The 20,503-nt window shown below is 36.0% G+C and overlaps 1 long non-coding RNA gene across 2 annotated transcripts in view; it reads right to left on the reverse strand.

Moving 5' to 3' along the window:
- LOC115836101 overlaps window positions 1–20,503 on the reverse strand; it is a 469,594-nt gene that overhangs the window by 114,262 nt on the left and 334,829 nt on the right. Inside the window, exon 3 of one of the 2 annotated variants that reach the window (XR_004031105.1) lies at window positions 6,741–7,343. The exons of the other annotated variant lie outside the window; for it this stretch is intronic. This is a non-coding gene — a long non-coding RNA (uncharacterized LOC115836101). Of the gene's footprint in view, window positions 1–6,740; window positions 7,344–20,503 lie in introns of those variants that run through there. 2 annotated transcript variants of the gene reach the window in all.

Here is a 20,503-nt window from a genome sequence, read left to right on the forward strand (position 1 = left end):
AGATGGTGCCCACCAGATTAAAGGTGGGTCTGTCTTCCCCAGATCATTGACTCAGATGTTAGTCTCCTTTGGCAACACCCTCACAGACGCACCCAGGATCAATACTTTTCATCCTTCAATCCAATCAACTTGACACTCAGTATTAACCATCATAGACATAAATTAGAAAACAGAAAAAAATAAGGGAATTGATTATGGTTGATAATAAAATCAATAAAACATTTGAAATATTTAATCTGGGAGAAAAAGAAAAGCACAAACATCCAACATCAAATAAAAAAAAAACTGTAAAAAGATTGGCTACCAGTTTAAGAGAAAGGCATTTATTCATTTATTCAGTGAATATTTACTGAATATACACTATATATTCAGCGCCCTTCCCTGAAATCCGAACTCAAAAATATAAATAAAGAGTATATTCCCTTTAACTCTTTTTTTAGATTTAAGTTTTATTTTCTAAAAACCTATATATTATTTGTCCATTTGTATGGCATACATGTGGTATTTTGCTATATGCATAGAATGTGTAATGATCACACCAGGGTATTTAGGGTGTATATCACCTTGAATATTTATCATTTCTATGTGTTGGGAACATTTCAAATCCTCATTTCTAGCTATTTTGAAACATACAGTACATTGCTGTTATTGATAATCATTCTACTATGCTATCAGACATTGGAACTTATTTCTTCTATTCAACTCTATGTTTATACCCATTGACCAAACCTTCTTCATCTCCCTTCCCCAAACACAATCCTTCCCAGCCTCCGGTAACTATAGTTCCATTCCCTAGTTCCATGAGATCAACTTTTTAAGCTCCCCTATATGCGTGAGAACATGCAATATCTGTCTTTCTGTGCCTAGCTTATTTCACTTCACGTGATGTCCTCTAGTTCCACCCGTGTTGTTGCTAATGACAGAATTTCATTCTTTTTTATGGCCAGGTAGTAGTCCATTGTGTATGTATATAGCATATTTCCTCATCCATTCATCTGATGGACACTTAAGTTGATTCCATATCTTTGCTATTGTGAATAGTGCTTCAATAAACATGAGGGTGCAGGTGTTCCTTTGATATAATTTCCTTTTCTTTGGATAAATACCCAGTAGTAGAAGTGCTGGATCATATAGTAGTTCTATTTTTAGATTTTTGCAAAATCTCTATCCTGTTTTCCATAGCAGCTATACTAGTTTACATTCCCACCAACAGCGTATAAGGGTTTTGTCTGCATCCTTGCAAGCATCTAGTGTTTTTTGTTTATTGATACATAACAAATGCTCATAGTCTCAGGATACATTTAGTAATTTAATGCGTTCGTATAATTTGTAAAACTCAAATCAGTGTAACCAGGATATCTATCATCTTAAATATTTGTCTTTTCTTTAGGCTAGAAACATTGAAATTATTCTCTTCTGGCTATTTTTTTTTTTTTTTTTTTTTGAGACGGAGTCTCGCTCTGTCCCCCAGGCTGCAGTGCAGTGGTGCAATCTCAGCTCACTACAAGCTCCACCTCCCGGGTTCACACCTTTCTCCTGGCTCAGCCTCCAGAGTAGCTGGGACTACAGGTGCCCACCACCGCGCCTGGCTAATTTTTTGTATTTTCAGTAGAGACGGGGTTTCACCGTGTTAGCCATTATGGTCTCGATCTCCTATTCTTGTGATCTGCCCGCCTCGGCCTCCCAAAGTGCTGGGATTACAGGTGTGAACCACCGTGCCCGGCCTCTTCTAGCTATTTTGAAATGCACAATAGATTATTGTAAACTATGGCCTACTGATCTACTGAACTCTAGGTCTTATCTCGTCTACCAAACTGTATATTTTTACCTGTTAATCATCCTCTTTTGACCCTCCCTCCATACTTCTATTCTTGGCCTCTCATAACAGCCAATCTACAGTCTACACTCTATATTTATGAGATCCATTTCTTTAGCTTCCACATACAGGTGAGAACATGTGATATTTGTCTTTCTGTGCTTGGCTTATTTCCCTTAAAATGGTGACCACCAGTTTCATCCATGTCGTTGCAAATAGAGGATTTTATTTTTTAATGGCTGAATAGTATTCCAGTGCTTATATACACCCCACATTTTATTTATCCTTTTTGATGTAAGTCATTTTAACTGGGGTGTGATGATATACCTATGGTTTTAATTTGCATTTCTCTGATAATTAGTGATGTTAAATTTTTTTTTCATTTACTTGGCCATTTGTATGTATTTTTTAAAGGAAGATCTATTCGGGCCTTTTGTCCATTTTTTAAAAATCAGATTATTTAATTTTTTGCTACTGAGTTGTTTGAGCTCCTTATAGATTCTGGTTATTAATTCCTTGTAAGATGTGTAGTTTCCAAATATTTTCTTTCATTCTGTGGGTTGTAACTTCACTTTGCTGATTGTTCACTTTACTGTGCTGAAGCTTTTTAAATTGATGTGACACCATTTGTCTATTTTTGCTTTGGTTGCCTATGCTTTTGTGAGGTCTTACACAAAAAATATTTTCACACAAAAAATATTTTCCCAGACCAATGTCCTGGAATATTTCCCCATGTTTTCTGCTGGTAGTTTCATGTTTCAGATTTAAGTCTTTAATCCACTTTCATTTGAGTTTTGTGTATGGTGAGAGAGAATCTAGTTTCATGTTCTGAATGTTTGTCCAGTTTTCCCACAACAATTTATTGAAGAGGCTGCCCTTTCCTCTATTCTATGTGTTTGGTGCCTTCGTCAAAAATAAGTTGACTGTAAATGTGTGGATTTATATCTGGGTCCTCTATTCTATTCCACTGGTCTATGCATCTGTTTTTATGTTTGTACCATGCTGATTTAGTTACTATAGCTTTGTAGTATATTTTGAAGTCAGGCAATGTAGTGCCTTCAGCTTTGTTCTTTTTGCTCAGGATTGCTTTGGCTCTTCAGGGTCTTTTGTGGTTCCATATAAATTTTAGGATTTAAAAAATCTCTTTCTGTGAAGAATGTCATCAGTAATTTGGTAGGGATTGTACTGACTGTATAAGTTGCTTTGGGTAGTATTATATTAACAATATTAATTCTCCAAATCCATGAGCATAAAATATTTTCAATTTTTTTTTTCCAATTTCTTTCATCAGTGTTTTACACCTTCCTTTGTGTAGATCTTTTACTTTGGTTAAATTGACTCCTGGTGATTTGTAGTGATTAGAAATGGGATTGCTTTCTTGATTTCTTTTAGATTTTTCCCTGTTGGCATACATAAATACTACTCATTATTGTTATTTGAATTTGTATCCTGCAACTTTGTGAATTTTTGCATTTGTCATAATCATTTTTTTTTGTGAAGTCTTTAGGTTTTTCTAAATATAAAGCCATGTCAATTATGAACAAAGCTAATTTGACTTCTTCCTTTCCAATCTGAATGCCATTTATTTCTTTCTCTTTCCTAATTGCTGTGTCCAGGACTTCCAGTAGTATGCTGAGTAAAAGTGGTGAAAATGGGCATCCTTGTTTAGTTCCAAATCTTAAAGGAAAGGCTTTCAGTGTTTCCTTATTCAATGTGATGTTCACTGTGGCTTTGTCATATAAGGCCTTCATTATTTTGAGGTATACTTCTTCTATATGCAGTTTGTTGAAGGTTTTTATCATAAAGGGATGCTAAATTTTATTAAGTGTTTTTTCAGCATATACTGAAATGATCATATGGTGTTTTTTCTTGGCTCTGTTAATGTGATCTATAATGTTTATTGATTTGCATATGTTGGGCCACACTTGCATCCCTGGGATGAAGCTCACTTGGTCATGGTGAATGAGCTTTTTAATGTGTTATTGAATTTGGTTTGCTGGTATTTTGTTGAGGATTTTTGCATCTGTGTTCGTAAGAGGTATCGTCCTGTAGTTTTCTTTTTTTGTTATTTCCTTGTCTGGTTTTGGTATTGGGTAATGCTGGCCTTATAGAAAGAATGAGTTAGAAAAAAAAAAATCAGATGCCAGCTTAAGATGAAAGCATTTATTCTTTTATCTAGTGACTATTTACTACAATATATATTAGATTCCCAGTAATCAACTGCATTTGAAATTTAAGAATATAAATTACAAACAAGAGTTTATTTGCTTTAACTCTTTAATAGGTAGAAAGAAAATGTTTTGGACAAGAGTTGTATTTTACTCAATTTCATGATCCTAGGACTTAACCTAATTACTCACATGTAGAAAAATCCTGAATACAACACAGTATTGGTTCAAAGACCAATGATTTGCCCTACTGACTTGGAAATAATATGCTAAAATAATATTATTAAAAAATAATCAATTTACTAACACAGCATAATGGTTATCTTGAGTTGGGATTTGTTGTAATTTCATGGTGAGTAAATAGACTTTTGGATTTTCTTTAAGATTCTTAATTTTGAAACATATTTTAAAAATACTGCTATATTCTATGTAATGTCTTTTACACACGTCAGAGCAAATGGCTATAAATTAGATAAATGCTTTATGGCAGTCCCTCAGGGTCTCTTAGAATGAGGTTCTAAATATTTCCTGGCCAGACTGCCTTTACATTTTACCCAAAGTTTATCTTATATTTAATCTTGCCATTTTTTTCTTCAAATAATGTTAATGTCTCAATATTTTCTGATGTATATTTAAAGATCTGTTTATAATTTTTTAATTAATAGAAACCTTATCCAGAATGTTCAACATCGACACTTTGACCCAGTTCAGCTTATAATACAGAAGTTAAATAGTAGATCTTAGAAAACATTTTCAACCATTTTTAAAATATGATTTTTGACCTAAGTGCAACTGAAACACAAGTCAATAAAAACAGCTGTAACTCAGTAAATAAAGGTAGTGGTTACAGATTAAACTACCTATGGACCATTGAAGCTAGCTCATCCAGTTATGATGAAATATTGATTCCTTACTCTTGTGGCAAATAGAAGCTGGAATATGTATTGTCTAGGTGTTAAAACTATTTTTAGTTTATCTGTCTTTAGGACTAAGTCAATTGAAAAATTATGAGCCCCAACCAATTTAAGTCACTTTTTCTATGGAAGTATAGCAGGGAGGCTGGGAGCGGTGGGTCACACCTGTAATCCCAGCACTTTGGGAGGCCGAGGTGGGTGGATCACTTGAGGTCAGGAGTTCAAAACCAGCCTGGCTCACATGGTGAAACCCTGTCTCCACTAAAAATGCAAAATAGCCGGGCGTGGTGGCACACGCCTGTAATCTCAGCTATTTGAGAGGCTGAGGCAAGAGAACTGCTTGAACCTGGGAGCTGGAGGTAGCAGTGAGCCGAGATCGTGCCACTGCACTCCAGCGTGGCAACAGAGCAAGACTCAGCCTCAAAAAACAAAAAAAAAGAAGTATAGGAGGGAGTTCTTTTTGGCACCACCAGACATGAAGCTAAATTAGTAAAATTCTAACATATGTCACTTTTTTGTTAGAAAGCTTTTATATAACAAAATAACTTGTAGTTATAAAATACTACTTTTAGAACTAAAACATGGATAACTCATTTTCAAACTAATCCTATTTTTTTTCCTTTGTAAACATGATTTTTAGGTATTTCTGCAATGATATTTTCCTGCCTCAGTTCCTAGCACCATAATTTCCCTTTCCCCCCATGTTTTTATGTCATCACAAGCTCCATATCTTTTTCTGCCAAATTTATTACCTCCTATATTCCATCTGTACCAAAAAAAAAAAAAAAATCACTCTCAAGGGAAAATTATTTTCCCTTCTTGGTTTTGCTCTTTTCCAGAATGGATTTTTCATCTTTATTTGACCATACTTTTTCCTTTCTTTATTTCATTCCTTATGGAATTTTTGTCTGCTTCTCACTTCACTTCATTTCTTAAATGTTTAACGTGGAAAGCTCTTTTATTTTGTATGAACATAATGTGAATAAAGCTTCCTTTATTTCATATATTTTACTTCTATTTTTTCTATCTGATCTGAGAATTATATTTTTTTCTTATTTCGATATACACAGTGTGTTCTTTTCACTTAAGAATATTTATCTAGAGGGTTCAAGTGTCCAAGGTGAAGAGTACACCAGGGATCCCCAGGTCTGATTTGACTGCTTCTGGTTCTTGTCATTGTCACAGGCTAGGAGCATGGCAGGCAGTCCCCCAGAGTTAGGAGACACATGGTCTACACTGGGTGGCTGATTCTTGGTCTTTTTGTCTTTTACTTCTTTGGCCACACTTTTAAACACATTTTATGAGATTGAACTGTTTATTTTATTTATTATTGGCATTTTTCTTATTTATAAAAAATTAATTTAGCCCAAAGTTATTATATTTTAGGAAAGGAGGGATTTTTATTTGACTTAACTTCACTGTCTTAACCAGTAAGTCTCTGTTATTTCTGTTGAAAAGCGATTAAACATGTGTAAAAATAATTTAGCAAGAGCAATTAATTGGTCTGGTGAGAGGAATATTGTGCTGTGCAATGAGGTAGAAAAGAAAGCCATCATATTATTTTTTATTTTATTTTCTAAAACAGGTTCTTGGCTCTGTCACCCAGGCTGGAGTGCAATGGCACTGTCACTGCTTACTGCAGCCTCAGCTTCCTGGGCTCAGGTGATCCTTCTATCTCTGCCTCTGGGTAGCTGTGATTACAGGTGTGCACCATGCCCAGATTAATTTTTTTTTTTTTTTTGTAGGGACGTAATCTTACTACGTTACCCTGGCTGGTCTCAAACTCCTGTGCTCAAGCAATTATCTTGCTTCAGCCTCCAAAAGTGCTGGGATTACAAGTGTGAGGCACTGTGCCCAGCCCACCATATTATGTTTAAATTTATCTGCTCTCTACTGATAGTTCTTCAGACCATGACATATATGTCTTTGAAGTAGTATTGTTTGAACACTGGCATAAGAATGAACATTAAATGTCTTTTAAATTAAATAGAATCTTAAAGGCAATTAGCAATTGAGGACATATCTCCAAAAAATATGAAAATCAAAGGATTCGAATCTTTAATGTATGATGAGCACATTCCAGTGGATGAAATAACATCAAAGGCGATGGACAATTTGGGAATAAGGGAAAAGTGAAAGCCTCCGAGTAACAAGGAGTGGTAGTGGGCAGGTTCAGACTCACTCAATGTCCAAAAAAGGTATGATATTCCTCTAGTCAACTAGCAAAATAATACAATCATAAAAACATAAAAATCAAAATGAAAAAATCGAAATAATAAAATTTTCAACCTAAGAAATTTAAACCGAAGTTGATATTCCCAGCCACTGCAAGGCACAGTGGGAAAATTTACCATTTTGGCGACATCTGTTTGGTAAAATCTGCCACTACCACCTGCTGGGCACCCAGGAAGGTCAGGAAAGAAGACACACACTTCCCAGACAGACCTATGGGAAGACAGAAAACAAGGTGATTGTTAAAATGGGGGACATTTACTACAGGTTAGAGAGATGTAATCTGGCCTTTAGAAGTGTTCAGATACTTTCACATAGCAATTATACTTATAGGGATTTATTACACGGGAAACCTGCAAACAAAGTTTTATGCATTAAGGGCTTTTATTGCACAAATATGTTAATTATTCACAGAGTGAAAAATTATGAACAGATGAAACATTCAACATTTGGAATAACTGCAAACTAAGCTGCAGTACAGTAAGGTATAACCACTAGAAACAATATATATGAAAAAGCAGTAAAATGGAGTAATCCACATGCTAGAAGGTAAATAATAACAACAAAATTTCAAGCATAAGGTTAGCTAATCACTTAAAATATACATAAACTGAACAAAATAACTGAACTAATATGAAGAGTGGTGAAATAATGTTTTTATATATTTGTATGTATAAGATTCTTTTTTACAACAAAATTCAAATAAAATTTAAAACAAATAAAATTACAGGCAACTACTTTTTATGTTTATGATTTAGTTAAATTTCCCTGTTTTTAAAAAATAGATACATTTGAGACGATGCATCATTTAAAAGATACAAGCCAGTATAAAGAAACCTCCCTTCCCTGCAGCATACAGCCACTTCGTTTTTTTGCTTTGGAGAGAAGCACACTCCTCTGCTTCATCAGTTACTTGTGTAACCTTTCAGAGATAGTCTTTGCATATTTAAGCATATGTCTGTAATATATACTAATATTATGTACATATTGGTTAGATATTTGAGCCTGCAGATCTCTTGTAAGAGGACTCAGTGAAGTGCCAAGAGGGATAGACATGGACTGAGAATATGGAGTTGTTTTAGTTCCACCACTTAGGATAGTCATCAGAATTGCAGATTCCTTCAGGTTTCAGATTCCTTCCGTGCAGATGAGGGTACTAGCCTCTTACCTGCTAGTCTCACAGTACTGATAGATCGAATGAGATGTGGATAGTGGTTCAGAGAAGGTGCTCTGGAGCTGTCCTGCTTGGATTTGCTGCCCTCTACACATTTCCATATGCTGAATAGTTAATGAGAATTAATGTTGTTTAATTTCCAAATGTTGAAGGATTTTTTTTCTGTCATGCTGAAAAAATCCTAGATTGACCTTTTTTTGTCCCCCCAGCACTGGGAACATGTTGCTCCGTCTTTTTCTGGCTTAAATTTTTTCTGATGAAGCAACTACTGCTATTTAAAAATCTTTCTTCCTTTTTATCTGTGATTTCAAGATTTTGTCTTTATATCTGTATTCTCAGCAATTTTTTACATAATCTTTGATGTGGTTTTACTTGTGTTTATACTCATTGACATTCCATGGACTTCTTGGACCTGTGGCTTTATACCATTATCAAATGTGTAAATATTTCTATATATCTTAAATATTTTTTCTAATTTGTATATTCTTCTACGCTATTTCTCAAGTATTTTTATCTCTTTCTGGAACTTCAGTTATCATAAGTTGCTAATATCAACTACAAGTCATTTAGGTTTTGCACACTTTTGTTCAGTATTTTTGTCTCTCTGTGCCTTATTTTGCACTGTTTGTATTAATATATCAACGTGTCAAGACCTTCTTTCTTCCTGCAATATCTATTTGGTATTAATTTTATGTAAACTTTTTATTTCAGCTATTATATTTTTCATCCCAGCAGATCTCATGTTTTTTTAATATCTCCTTTTAATCTTTTCATTTGTTCATGTTTTCAAGTCTTTAAAAATGAGTTTTAGAAAAATTATTGTTTACTAATTCCTCATCTTGTCATTTCCAGATTTGTTTCTGTTAAATATTTTTGAAAAGGTAGCCATATTGCCCTGTTTCCCTGGATGACTGATAATTATTGACCAGATGCTAGACATTATGGAATTTACATTGTTGAGTGGTTGTTGAGTTTTTAAAAAAGAGTTTTGGATAAGTTATAAAGATACAAGTTACTTGCAGTTTACCTAGGCTGTTTTTTCATTTTGTTTTGTAATGTTGTGTTTTTAATTGAAGACTAAGTCCGGAATAGTCTCTAGAACTAAGTCAGCTCCACAGCTAAAACGTGATGTGTCTAAGATCTCCATGTCACCCAGAGACTTTCAACAGGGCACCTTTCCAGCAAGTGAGAAATGGAATGATTCCCACCCCTAATGTGAGTCCTCCCAATGGTTCTTCTTTAGCTTCTAGGTAATTGTACTTTTCTTGCAGTAACTTTTTATTTTTTTCAAATTTCGTTGGATTTTATCCCAAGCCTGTACAGATTGATATTCAGGTAACCAATCAAAGACTTGAGAAGACCCCCATAGAGTGATCTAGCAGTCTTTCTGTATTTAGCTTCCTTCCTTTTGTTTTCTGGTCCTAGGCCCCATACATTTTAGTCTTGGACCCCTGAGCACAGATCACTGAGTTTGTAATTTAGCAAATCTGCTGGACTGTTCTTGAACTGACCCTCCCCGTGCTGCGATCTGGAAATAGCGTCCAGGCAAAAAAGCTTGCTTGATGGTTGAGACCACCTTGCTTGCTTTCCTTCAATTAGACAGTAGCCTTGTGTTGCTCATTGTCCATGTCTAAAAACTGTTGTTTTATAGATTTTATCCAGTTCCATGTGTTATTAGTCTTTTTCCTAATAAGAGAGAAAATTTTACAGCAATTGCTTCTTTAAGGGCAACTCCTATTGCCTGAATTTAAACCCTGACTTTGCCATTTAGCAAGTGCATGGCCTGGGACAAAGTATTTAACTTCTTGCCTCCATTTCCTCATCTATAAAAGGGGATACATAATAGTACTTACCTGACAGAATCGCTGTGATGTTTGAATGAGATAATATATATGCAAATTGCTTATAAAATGTCTTGCATCTTGCAAGTTCCGTGGGAGACAATAATTGAAGCTTCAATGGTGAACAAATACAGACACTGTCAAAACCAACGTGGAACACAGAGGCTGGGGAGATAGCGACATTAATTACATAGTTGTACAAAAACCTGCCAATGTGGACAGTGCTATAGAGAAATACCTTGTGCTATTAATGATCATTTTTTAAAAAGTGTCCCTAACGAATTGGTACTTGAGGTGAAATTCCTGAAAAATTGACATTTGAGGTAAAATTTGATATGACAAATTACCTCGATTCTCCCATTCTTTAAAACAGGTTACAATAAATCACATTGTCTGTATTGGATTTCAGTGGGCTATTCCCTATGGTTTGAGAATTATTTTCAGTTTAATAAAATAGAAAATATAAAGTTTTCTTCTTAAAATGTATGTTTCCTCAACACACTTGGATTATATGAACCGTGAAATATCTACATTCCAACAGTATTCAATGCTTCAGTTTTTTTTTTCTCTCTTTTTTGGTCTAAAAAAGTCAACCTGGCGGTTACATTATGTACTTTCACTCCTATGGACATTTACATTACTATAGAAAGCTCTTAAGGTCCCCTGGAAAAAATAATTTTCTTCCGAATTGAAGGATACTTTCACGCTGGTGGTTTATAACACGATCGTTCTTTGTAAAAGTCTATGTGAACTGCCTCGGACTTACAAAATGCTGCTAATGGTCGGCGTTTGTTCCTGACAATGCGAAAATGGAGTTGGTGATCATTTTTACTATTCGACTTTGTTTTGAAAACTTTTCTACTTTTATGTACATTAAGCCACTCAATTTTCACCAGTACAAACAATGTTACAATACGTGTTCTCTTGACCATATTTAGAGTTCCTTTAAGGAAAACTCTGGAAATAGAATTGTTAGATTACTACTGAATTGTAGGATATAAATATTTTTCCTTTAACACAAATGTCTTGATTGCTCTTCAAAGGTTTTGTGTCAATTTACACTTCCACGAACAGTTCGCGATTTCTTTTTTCTCCATAAACTTGGTGTCACTTGTTATTGTCAATATTTGCCAACCTACTGGTTATGAAGTCATATGTCATTTTAGATTGACATTTCTGTTGATTGTCTGGATACTAATATTTGCTATTTGTAAAAGCAGCAAATATGTTCTACCAAAGAAAGCCCTTCTTCTTTTCATTTGTGAAAATGAAACATACTGACTTTTACTTATAATTTTTGCTTTCGGAGTCCTTTTAAAGATACTCATTTCTACCCAGGATCACAAAAGTATTCTCCCATATTTTTTTCTAAAATGTTTGTAATGTCATATCTCACATTTCCTTCTTTAATCTACATGGAATTGGTTTTACATTACGGTGCAGTAAGAATCTGATTTTATTTTTCACTGCATGACTAAGTATGACAAAGCAATTGCTTGCCCAATCTCAGTGCCATCGCCGTTGTGTCATGTAACCGTAAACCCTCCCTTTCTGTTCCGTCGATAATTTGCTTATCTTTGTGCAAATACCACACTGAAAAAAATTACTGCGGCATTTTAATGTCTTAGCATCAAGTTAGAAAGAGAAACCTATTAATTCAAAATTGTCTTAATTATGTTTGATCCTCCACTTTCCATTTGATCTTAAGATTATCTTGGAATGTATATGTGTGAATATATATAAAATTGTATATTACATTGGTGAAATTAACATATTTTCCATGTTACTCTTCATGTTTATGAGTGTGGAAAATCTGTAGACTTTTTCAGCTCTTATTTATAGTCTTCAATGATGCCTAAAATATTTTCCATAAAGACATCATCCATTTATGTCAGACTTGTTATTTACATGACTAATAAGAAGCTTTTTCCAATATAGTTTCTAATTACATTCTCTAACAGTATATGGAAATGTCACTAATTCTCATATATTATTCTTATATCTATCAGTACATTCTTATAATTTCTAATATTTATCTGATTATTTGATTTGATTATTCTACTGTGAATGAGTAAAAAATATATAAATATTTGGTCGATTGATTTTTAAGTACAGAAAATTTGATTATTCATATGAAAATATTATAATCAAAAAATGTTGTCTCTCCCTTTCCATTATTATTTTTTCTTTTCCTCATTATATTACATTGACTAGTAACTATCTAGTAGCTACCTACCTCTTGTAGAATGTTGAATGGAAGACATAATACTCTTTTTCTAAATTAAATAGGAAAGCTTTTAAAGAAATTCCCTTTGTTTCCTGGTTAGCTAAGTGTATTTATTATCTTTTGAAATGATCATAGGCCTTTTTCTCTCATTTAAAAATTTTAAAGTGAAACATTACTTTGATATATTTTTCTGATGTTCAATTATTCTTATGTTTCTGAAATATAATCTACTTAATCAGTGAATTCTTTCCTACATTCTTGAGTTATAGATACTAATAGTTTAGCTCTTAAATGAGACTTACTTGTAAATTGTTCTTCAATTGCTTTTCCCCAGTTTTAATACAGAGGCTTAGTCTGATAACACTTTTATTCTTTAACAGTTTTTAAGATATAAAGATTATGGTGTGTTTAAATTGAGGAAAAAAATAAGTTTTTTAGGGAATAGGAGTTAAATCACTGTTTTAATGAGAGTTGTTTCCTTATTTAGGTTTTCTGTTTTTATAAATCAATTAGGGAAACTGATGTTTTCTAGAAAGTGTTCTTGTTAACTGAAATTTTAAAGTTTACTGGCATCTGCATTCATAATATTTTCTTATAGTTTAAAGAAATCTATTGTTTTTGGTTTTTGTATTCTGATTCAAATTATTCGTGTCTCTTTTTTCCCTTTGGCAGTGTTTGTAGAAGTTTGTCTACTGTATAAGCAATTCCAAAGACACAGGGGTACTTCTGTTAATTCTCACCTTTAATCAACAGCATACATTGATGATAGACACTATGTATGCCAAGATAATTTAATAATGGAGGAGGTAACAAGAGGGTCTATTTATTCATATTTTATGCCCTCCTTTATAATTAAAGGAAATTTTATTTATGTTTATGCATTGGTGAAATTGATTTGTTGTTATAAATTAGGTCTAAAATCAATTCTAGAAGATGAATTATGGTGGCATTCGTATAACAAATGATTGTGTAATTCACAGTGATGAGTGTGAAGGGAAGTATTTGCATAGCTTCATTATTTTATCACTACTTAGCATGTATAGACTCAGAATGCAGTGCCTGTTGGATAGATTGATTGATTGATTGACTAATGCATTTTAGAAACTGAGAGACTGTTATTTAAAAGTGAACCATTAATTTTTAGTCTTTGGATGTGGAATGGCAATTAACATGTTGCAGTGTCCCTGAGGTTTTGAGAAAGAGCCTGACTGCCTCCTACTGATCATCTGATCTACTGATCATCTGATCTACTGATCATAGTTTTCCAGGGAAGAGTAAATATGAAGAGAGAGAGAGTGGGAGACAGAAGGCAGAGGAGAAAGAGGAGAAAGCTGTTATCTGTGAGTGAAGGCAGATATCTATGTGCATTATCCAATGTTCCCAGGACGGTGCAGTCAAAATTCAAGTGAAAGCATGTTGGAAGGATTCAAAAAGGCTGGGTGGCTGGACAGAGTCAGGAAGACTCTCAGGTACAGGTACTGAACGTGACAGATTCAAACACCTGGCACCTGGAGGGAAGGACTGGGGAGGTTCTAACATGAATTGAAAAAGCTAAGCTCTAAAGGGTTTAACTTAGGAGACTGATGGCGATGTTGTAGTTGAGCAGCATAACTGAGAAGGCTTTGGTCCAACAGAACTTCGGACTGGATAAATGCTCCTGGGATGATTTAGCGTAGGGGAGGAAGCAGAAAGATAGAGGTTCAAAGATTTTACTTCCTGCTACTGTGGCAACGTGGGATTTTAGAGTCACTGTCATCCAGTGTCACGTGAATAGGGTGAGACGGTGGCCCTTGCTGGGCCAGCCCCAGCCCCTCTGCCCTCCTGCTGATGTGAGTTGGCTGGCAATTTACAGCTGTCCCCGTTATCCCAAGGGGACCCTCTGGGCTGCGGGACCCTCTGGACCCTCTGGACTGGGGGACCTCTGGCTGGGGGACCCTCTGGGCTGGGGGACACTCTGGGCTGGGGGACCCTCTGGGCTGGGGGACCCTCTGGACTGGGGGACCCTCCGGGCTGTGGGACCCTCCGGACTGCGGACCCCTCCCCCACGCCCACCCTTTTCTGCCCGGTCCGCCCTCCGCGCATAACCCGGGGGTACAACAGGCTCGCGCTGTGGCTTCAGTTGTGCTTCCGTGTCCCGGGGGCTTCCAACTGGGTCCGGCAGGAGCTGAGACAATCTCCCTGCTTAGCTTTCATCCTCCGGGCGTGTCCTGCTTCTTCCCGAGAGAAGCCCCTAAGATACGACTTGTACGGAAATCAAGCGCTGTCTCCTCTCTCTGCCTCCCAGGCTGGAGTGCAGGCGCGATCTGGGCTCACTGCAGCCCCCACCCCCTGGCTCAAGCCTCCCGCCCCAGCCTCCCAAGTAGCTGGGATTACAGGTGTGTGTCACCCAGCTAATTTCTCTATTTTCTTTTAGAGACAGGGTCTTGCTGTGTTGCCCAGGCTGGCCTGGATCTCTGCAGTTCAAGCAATCGGCCAGTCTCCGCCTCCCAAAGTGCTGGGATTACAGGCATGAGCCACCTTACCTGGCTATTTTTTTGTATTTTTTTGCAGAGAACTCCTGGGCTCAAGCAATCCTCCTGCCTCTATAATTTGCTTTTAAATGAGCCTGTATTGCCTGTAATTTTCAAGACAGTATAGAGCTTACAGAAAAAGTATGAAAAGTGCAAGTGTTTATTTAGATAGCAACTACTGCTTAGCACTCAACATATTTCCTTTATCCGTCTTCCCTTCCCCCTTCCTTTCCTCCTTCCTCCCTCCCTCCCTTTCTTCCTTTTGTCAAATTAACCTTTAGGCCAGTTGCTGATACTTGGCTATGGGGTTTGCATAGCTAGCTTGCCTTGATGTAACTGTACATGTAATCAGCGTCTGTCACTTTGATGGAAGCTTCCTAGTTTAGAAACACCTATCTCTGGATTATAATGAAACAACACAGAGGCTAAATAATAAAACCTCAGGGACTCAAGACATGTAAATCCCAGAATTTTAAATAAATAAGGTTTATAGAACACTAAAAACAAATATATTGGACTTTCCATGGAGAATACTTTATCGTTGGTTATACTGAAGATAAATGTTAACAACACAAATAACATACAAATACACACTCTTAGTATGCAAAACATTGATTTTATTTGGCTTGCAGCATTGATGTTGTAATGCTAGCATTCACTGACATTTAATTTGCGGTATAATATTGTCCCAACTGCTGCCTGCCTTTACACCATATAATACGAACTATTGTCAAAAGTGTCTTTGAGATGTCTTAAGGGGTATTTATTAAATTTATTTTTTAAATTAAATTTAAAATAGAGCCTGGTGAATACAGAACAAATATAACTTATTTTTGTGTTCTTAAGCAAAACAGCTTAGCAGTACTTTCAGAAACTTTCTTATGCTCCTCATTCCACCACACGTTTCATCTAGAAAGGTTTCTAGCCTTCCTTCCCAATTTCTACCACAGGCAAGCCTCTTCTAAGAGAACTCCTTAAAAATTACTATTATTACTATTATTTTTAATAATTTTAATTTTCAATTTTTCTTTGCTTACAGTAGCCTTAAAATAGCAAATACCATGAGGAGTAAAGATAAAGACTTTGGAAGAAGGAAAGATGCTTTGTCTCATACCAATCACACTGTGTCTCATACAATTTTTTAAATGTACTATTTACTAAAATTTAGTTCACTAATTTCAAAACAAATTCCAAAAAATATTATTTTTAAAGAACTAGTGAAGTTCACTATTTCAAGGGAAACATTGCCTAGCAGCCTACCTCTATTTCTTACCCAATTTGTCTTTATACGTCTATAGCATAATCTATATATTTATGAATGAGGCCTGCTTAAAGTAAGGTAAATGTATATTCTGATTCAGCAGTTATTGAAATTAAATTCCACTAAACAAAGCACCTTTTTACCTGATGGACACTTTATTATGTATTTAAACATAGGCAAATCATTAAGTTAATTATATTATCTTAAATTTAAATCACTGAACTTATCTGTATTTTGATTTAATTAAATTAATTAATTTAGCTTTTATTTTTTAGAGACAGGATCTCACTCTGCTACCTAGGCTAGAGTGCAGTGGCACAATCATGGCTCACTACAGCCTAGACCAACTGGGCTCAAGTGATCCTTCCACCTCAGCCCTCAATGTATCTGGGAATACAGGCACATGCTACCAGGCCTGGCTAATTTTTATTTTTTATTTTTTTGGTAGAGATGGGGTCTTGCTTTGTTGCTGAGGCTGGTCTTAAACTTCTAGCCTCAAACAATCTTCCTGCCTGGGCCTCCCAAACTACTGGGATTACAGGTGTGAGCCATCCTGCTTGACCTGATTTAACTTTAGAGATTAAAGGGAACTTCGAGATTGTCTAGTCTAAAACCTTTTAGAGATGGCTATGCCCCTTACTATTCCAGGTAGTAAAGAAAATGATGCCAAATATATGCTACATTGATATAGAAAAATATTATAAAATAATGTAAATACAAGTCATGTAAATGTTATAAGATAATATACATTAAGTATAAAAATTAAAGCTGAATCATGCATTGTAGACATTTAACAAGTTTGACATTAGGAATCTTAAAATGGGTATTTTTTGGTTTTCAAGCATGAGGTGTATCTTTTAAAGGTATCTCTGTGTCCAAAGAGAACAGATGATGACACTACAAACCTATAGGAATGTAAGAAATAGTTGAGTTGTTATATTGAGCTTTTACTTTAATTTCTATAGTTTACCATTAGCAAGGTTGAATAATTTTTTGGCTTAAGTTTATATTTCCTTTTTTAAAATTTCCTGTTTGTATCTGTGATGCTTCATTTTATGTGTCAACTGACGAGGCAATGGTGCCCAGTTATGGGGTCAAACATCAGTCTAGGTATTGCTGTGAGGGTATTTGTAAGATGAAATTGACATTTAAATACACAGAATTTGAGCAAAGTTGATTACCTTCCATAATGTGGGTGGACTTCATCCAATCTCTTGAAAAGGCCCTTTATAGAAAACACTTAGGTTTTCCAAAGAAGGGGTGATTCTGCTTCAAAACTGCAACCCTGCCTGAGTTTCCAGCCCGCAAACGCCAGATTTAAAGCTGCTTCAGAACGGCAACCCTGCCTGAGTTTCCAGCCCGCAAATGCCAGATTTAAAGCTGCTTCAGAACGGCAACCCTGCCTGAGTTTCCAGCCCGCAAACACCAGACTCAAAGCTGCAGCATCAACTCCTCCCTGAGTCTTCAGCCTGACAGGCTGCTCTACAGATTTCAGATTTGCCAGCCCCTACAATTCTGTGAATCAATTCCTTAAAATAAACATTTCTCTCTATATTTATGCGAATGGCTAAATGATGGATAGCTGTAGATTTCACTGCACAGATATAGATATATAGATCAAGGAGATCTATCTCCTATTGGTTCAATAACTCTATTGGTTTTGTTTCTTTGGAGAGCCCTAAACAGCATTCTTTGCTTACTTTTTAAAATTCGTATATTCACCTATTTCTTACTGAGAAAATTTACTTGATAAAATGATTAGCCCTTTAAATGTCTCATGATGCAATTATTTTTCTCATCGTTTGTGGTTTGCTTTTTTGTTTTCCAACAATAGAAGTGTTTACATTTTACCATGGCTTCGTTAATATTTATTTCATCTTGTGTGAAGAATATTTCACATGATTTCCTGGGAATTTTTTCCTTTTCTTGTTATTATATCTTCTTTATACTAACATTGATTATACAAATGATTGAATTAAATTTAATGAATAATTCTTCCCTAGTTTCTTACATATTGGTGAAGACACATCTGTAATGCATTGTTCCAAATACATTGCAGACTCTAATGGTGAAGGCATCTTACATGTATCATATGATGTTCTTATATATGCCACTTGCTATTCATCCTGATAGACTCTTTTATGCAGCATCATCAGTATCAAATCTAAACCACTAGTTGATGGCAGATTCTAAAGCAGAAAAAAACATGTGAACCCAGCTAAGCAATGAATCATTCAATCATCACTGTGATTTCAGCATTCAGTACCTAACAACAGAAACATAATTGTTCTTCCTCAGCCAGTATTCCTGATAAAAAAATGAATTCCATATTTCTTTCCTTCTTTTTCTTTCAATGTGAAACATTGTTCAGTATTGTCATTAAAAAAAGAAATGCAAAAACTTTGGAATTCTCTGTTGAAGTTTTATATTTAGAGAGATTGTAAATGACAGGTTGGAATAAAATCATCTTGGAAGAATGTAAAATATTTCTGCAACCAAATAAAAACATTATTTTGATCATTATAATTTCTACTAATAGTATACTATGTACTATAAAGAAATTAACCAGTAATATTTTTTCATTTTTATTTTGGATTTCTAAATGTAACATTACTATATGGAGTTTATTAGATGTCAGATTTTAAGTTCTTCTGTGTGCATTAGATATCTTTTTTTTTTTTTTTGAGATGGAGTCTCGCGCTGTCGCCCAGGCTGGAGTGCAGTGGCGCGATCTCGGCTCACTGCAAGCTCTGCCTCCCGAGTTCACGCCATTCTCCTGCCTCAGCCTCCCGAGTAGCTGGGTCTACAGGCGCCTGCCACCACGCCCAGCTAATTTTTTGCATTTTTAGTAGAGACGGGGTTTCACGGTGGTCTCAATGTCCTGACCTTGTGATCCGCCCGCCTCGGCCTCCCAAAGTGCTGGGGTTACAAGCGTGAGCCACCGCGCCCGGCCTAGATATCTTAATTGTTTTGCATCCTTATGACAACCTTCTTGGATAAATGGTATGATTATCTCCATGTGAATGTGAGGAACCCGAGGCACTTTGTAGATAGCGTGTTTGAGGTCACACAGCCATTAGATAGCTGAGCTGAGTTTGAAACAGTTTGAGCAAACTTTCAGGTTTTACCCTGTGTGCTGTGCTGACTCTTCACACATTAAAATTGTGATTCTGCCTTAATTATAAATAAATAATCACTATCATCAGCTTTGGTTTCCCTTTTTTTTTTTTTTTCAAAACTGACAGCTTTGTTCCTACTGCTTCTTTAAAAACCAAAGCAAGAAAAATCAAAGAAACTTGTCCTTTCACTTCTCACAATCAGACCTGACTTTTCCCTTGGAGTTATTTTGTTTACTTGTTGTTATTGTTGTTGCTGCTGTTGTTTGTTTTCACGCTTGTTTCTTGTTTTCTTTTTTACTTGTGATAAAGCTCCCATAACCTAAAGTTTACTGTCTTAACCATCTTTATGTGCACATCTCAGTAGTGTTAAGTACATTCTCGTTGGGCAACTAATCTCCAGAACTCTTTTCTTTTTGCAAATCTAAAATTCTGTATGCATTAAATTCTACATGCGTTAAGCAACTGCCCAGTGTCCCCTCCCCACAGCCCCTGACAACCACCATTGCAGTTTCTGTAGATGAATATGACTACTCTACGCACCTCCTATAAAAGTGGAAACAGGCCGGGCATGGTGGCTCACGCCTGTAATCCCAGCACTTTGGGAAGCTGAGGCAAGCAGATCACCTGAGGTCAGGAGCTTGAGACCAGCCTGGCCAACATGGTGAAACCCTGTCTTTACTAAAAATACAAAAAATTAGCTAGGCCTGGTGGCGTGTGCCTGTAATCCCACTTACTCAGGAAGCTGGGGCAGGAGAATCACTTGTACCCGAGAGGCAGAGGCTGGAGTGAGCCAAGATCACACCATTGCATTCCAGCCTGGGTGACAGAGCGAGACTCTGTTTCAAAAAAAAAGAAAAGAAAAAGAAAGTGGAAACAGTGTTTGCCTTTTTATTACTGGCTTATTTCACTTAGCACAATGTCTTCAAGGCTCATCCATGTTGTAGTGCGTCAGAATTTCCTCCTTTTTTTTTTTTTTGAGATGGAGTCTCGCTCTATCACCCAGGCTGGAGTGCAGTGGCGCGACCTAGGCTCACTACAAGCTCCGCCTCCTGGGTTCACACCATTCTCCTGCCTCAGCCTCCTGAGTAACTGGGATTGCAGGCGCCCTCCACCATGCCCAGCTAATTTTTTTTTTTTTTTTGTATTTTTTTAGTAGAGACGGGGTTTCACCGTGTTAGCCGGAATGGTCTCGATCTCCTGACCTTGTGATCCACCAGCCTTGGCCTCCCAAAATGCTGGGA

The sequence above is a fragment of the Nomascus leucogenys genome, chromosome 7b, assembly GCF_006542625.1.
Source record: "Nomascus leucogenys isolate Asia chromosome 7b, Asia_NLE_v1, whole genome shotgun sequence".
NCBI classification, from domain to species: Eukaryota; Metazoa; Chordata; class Mammalia; order Primates; family Hylobatidae; genus Nomascus; species Nomascus leucogenys.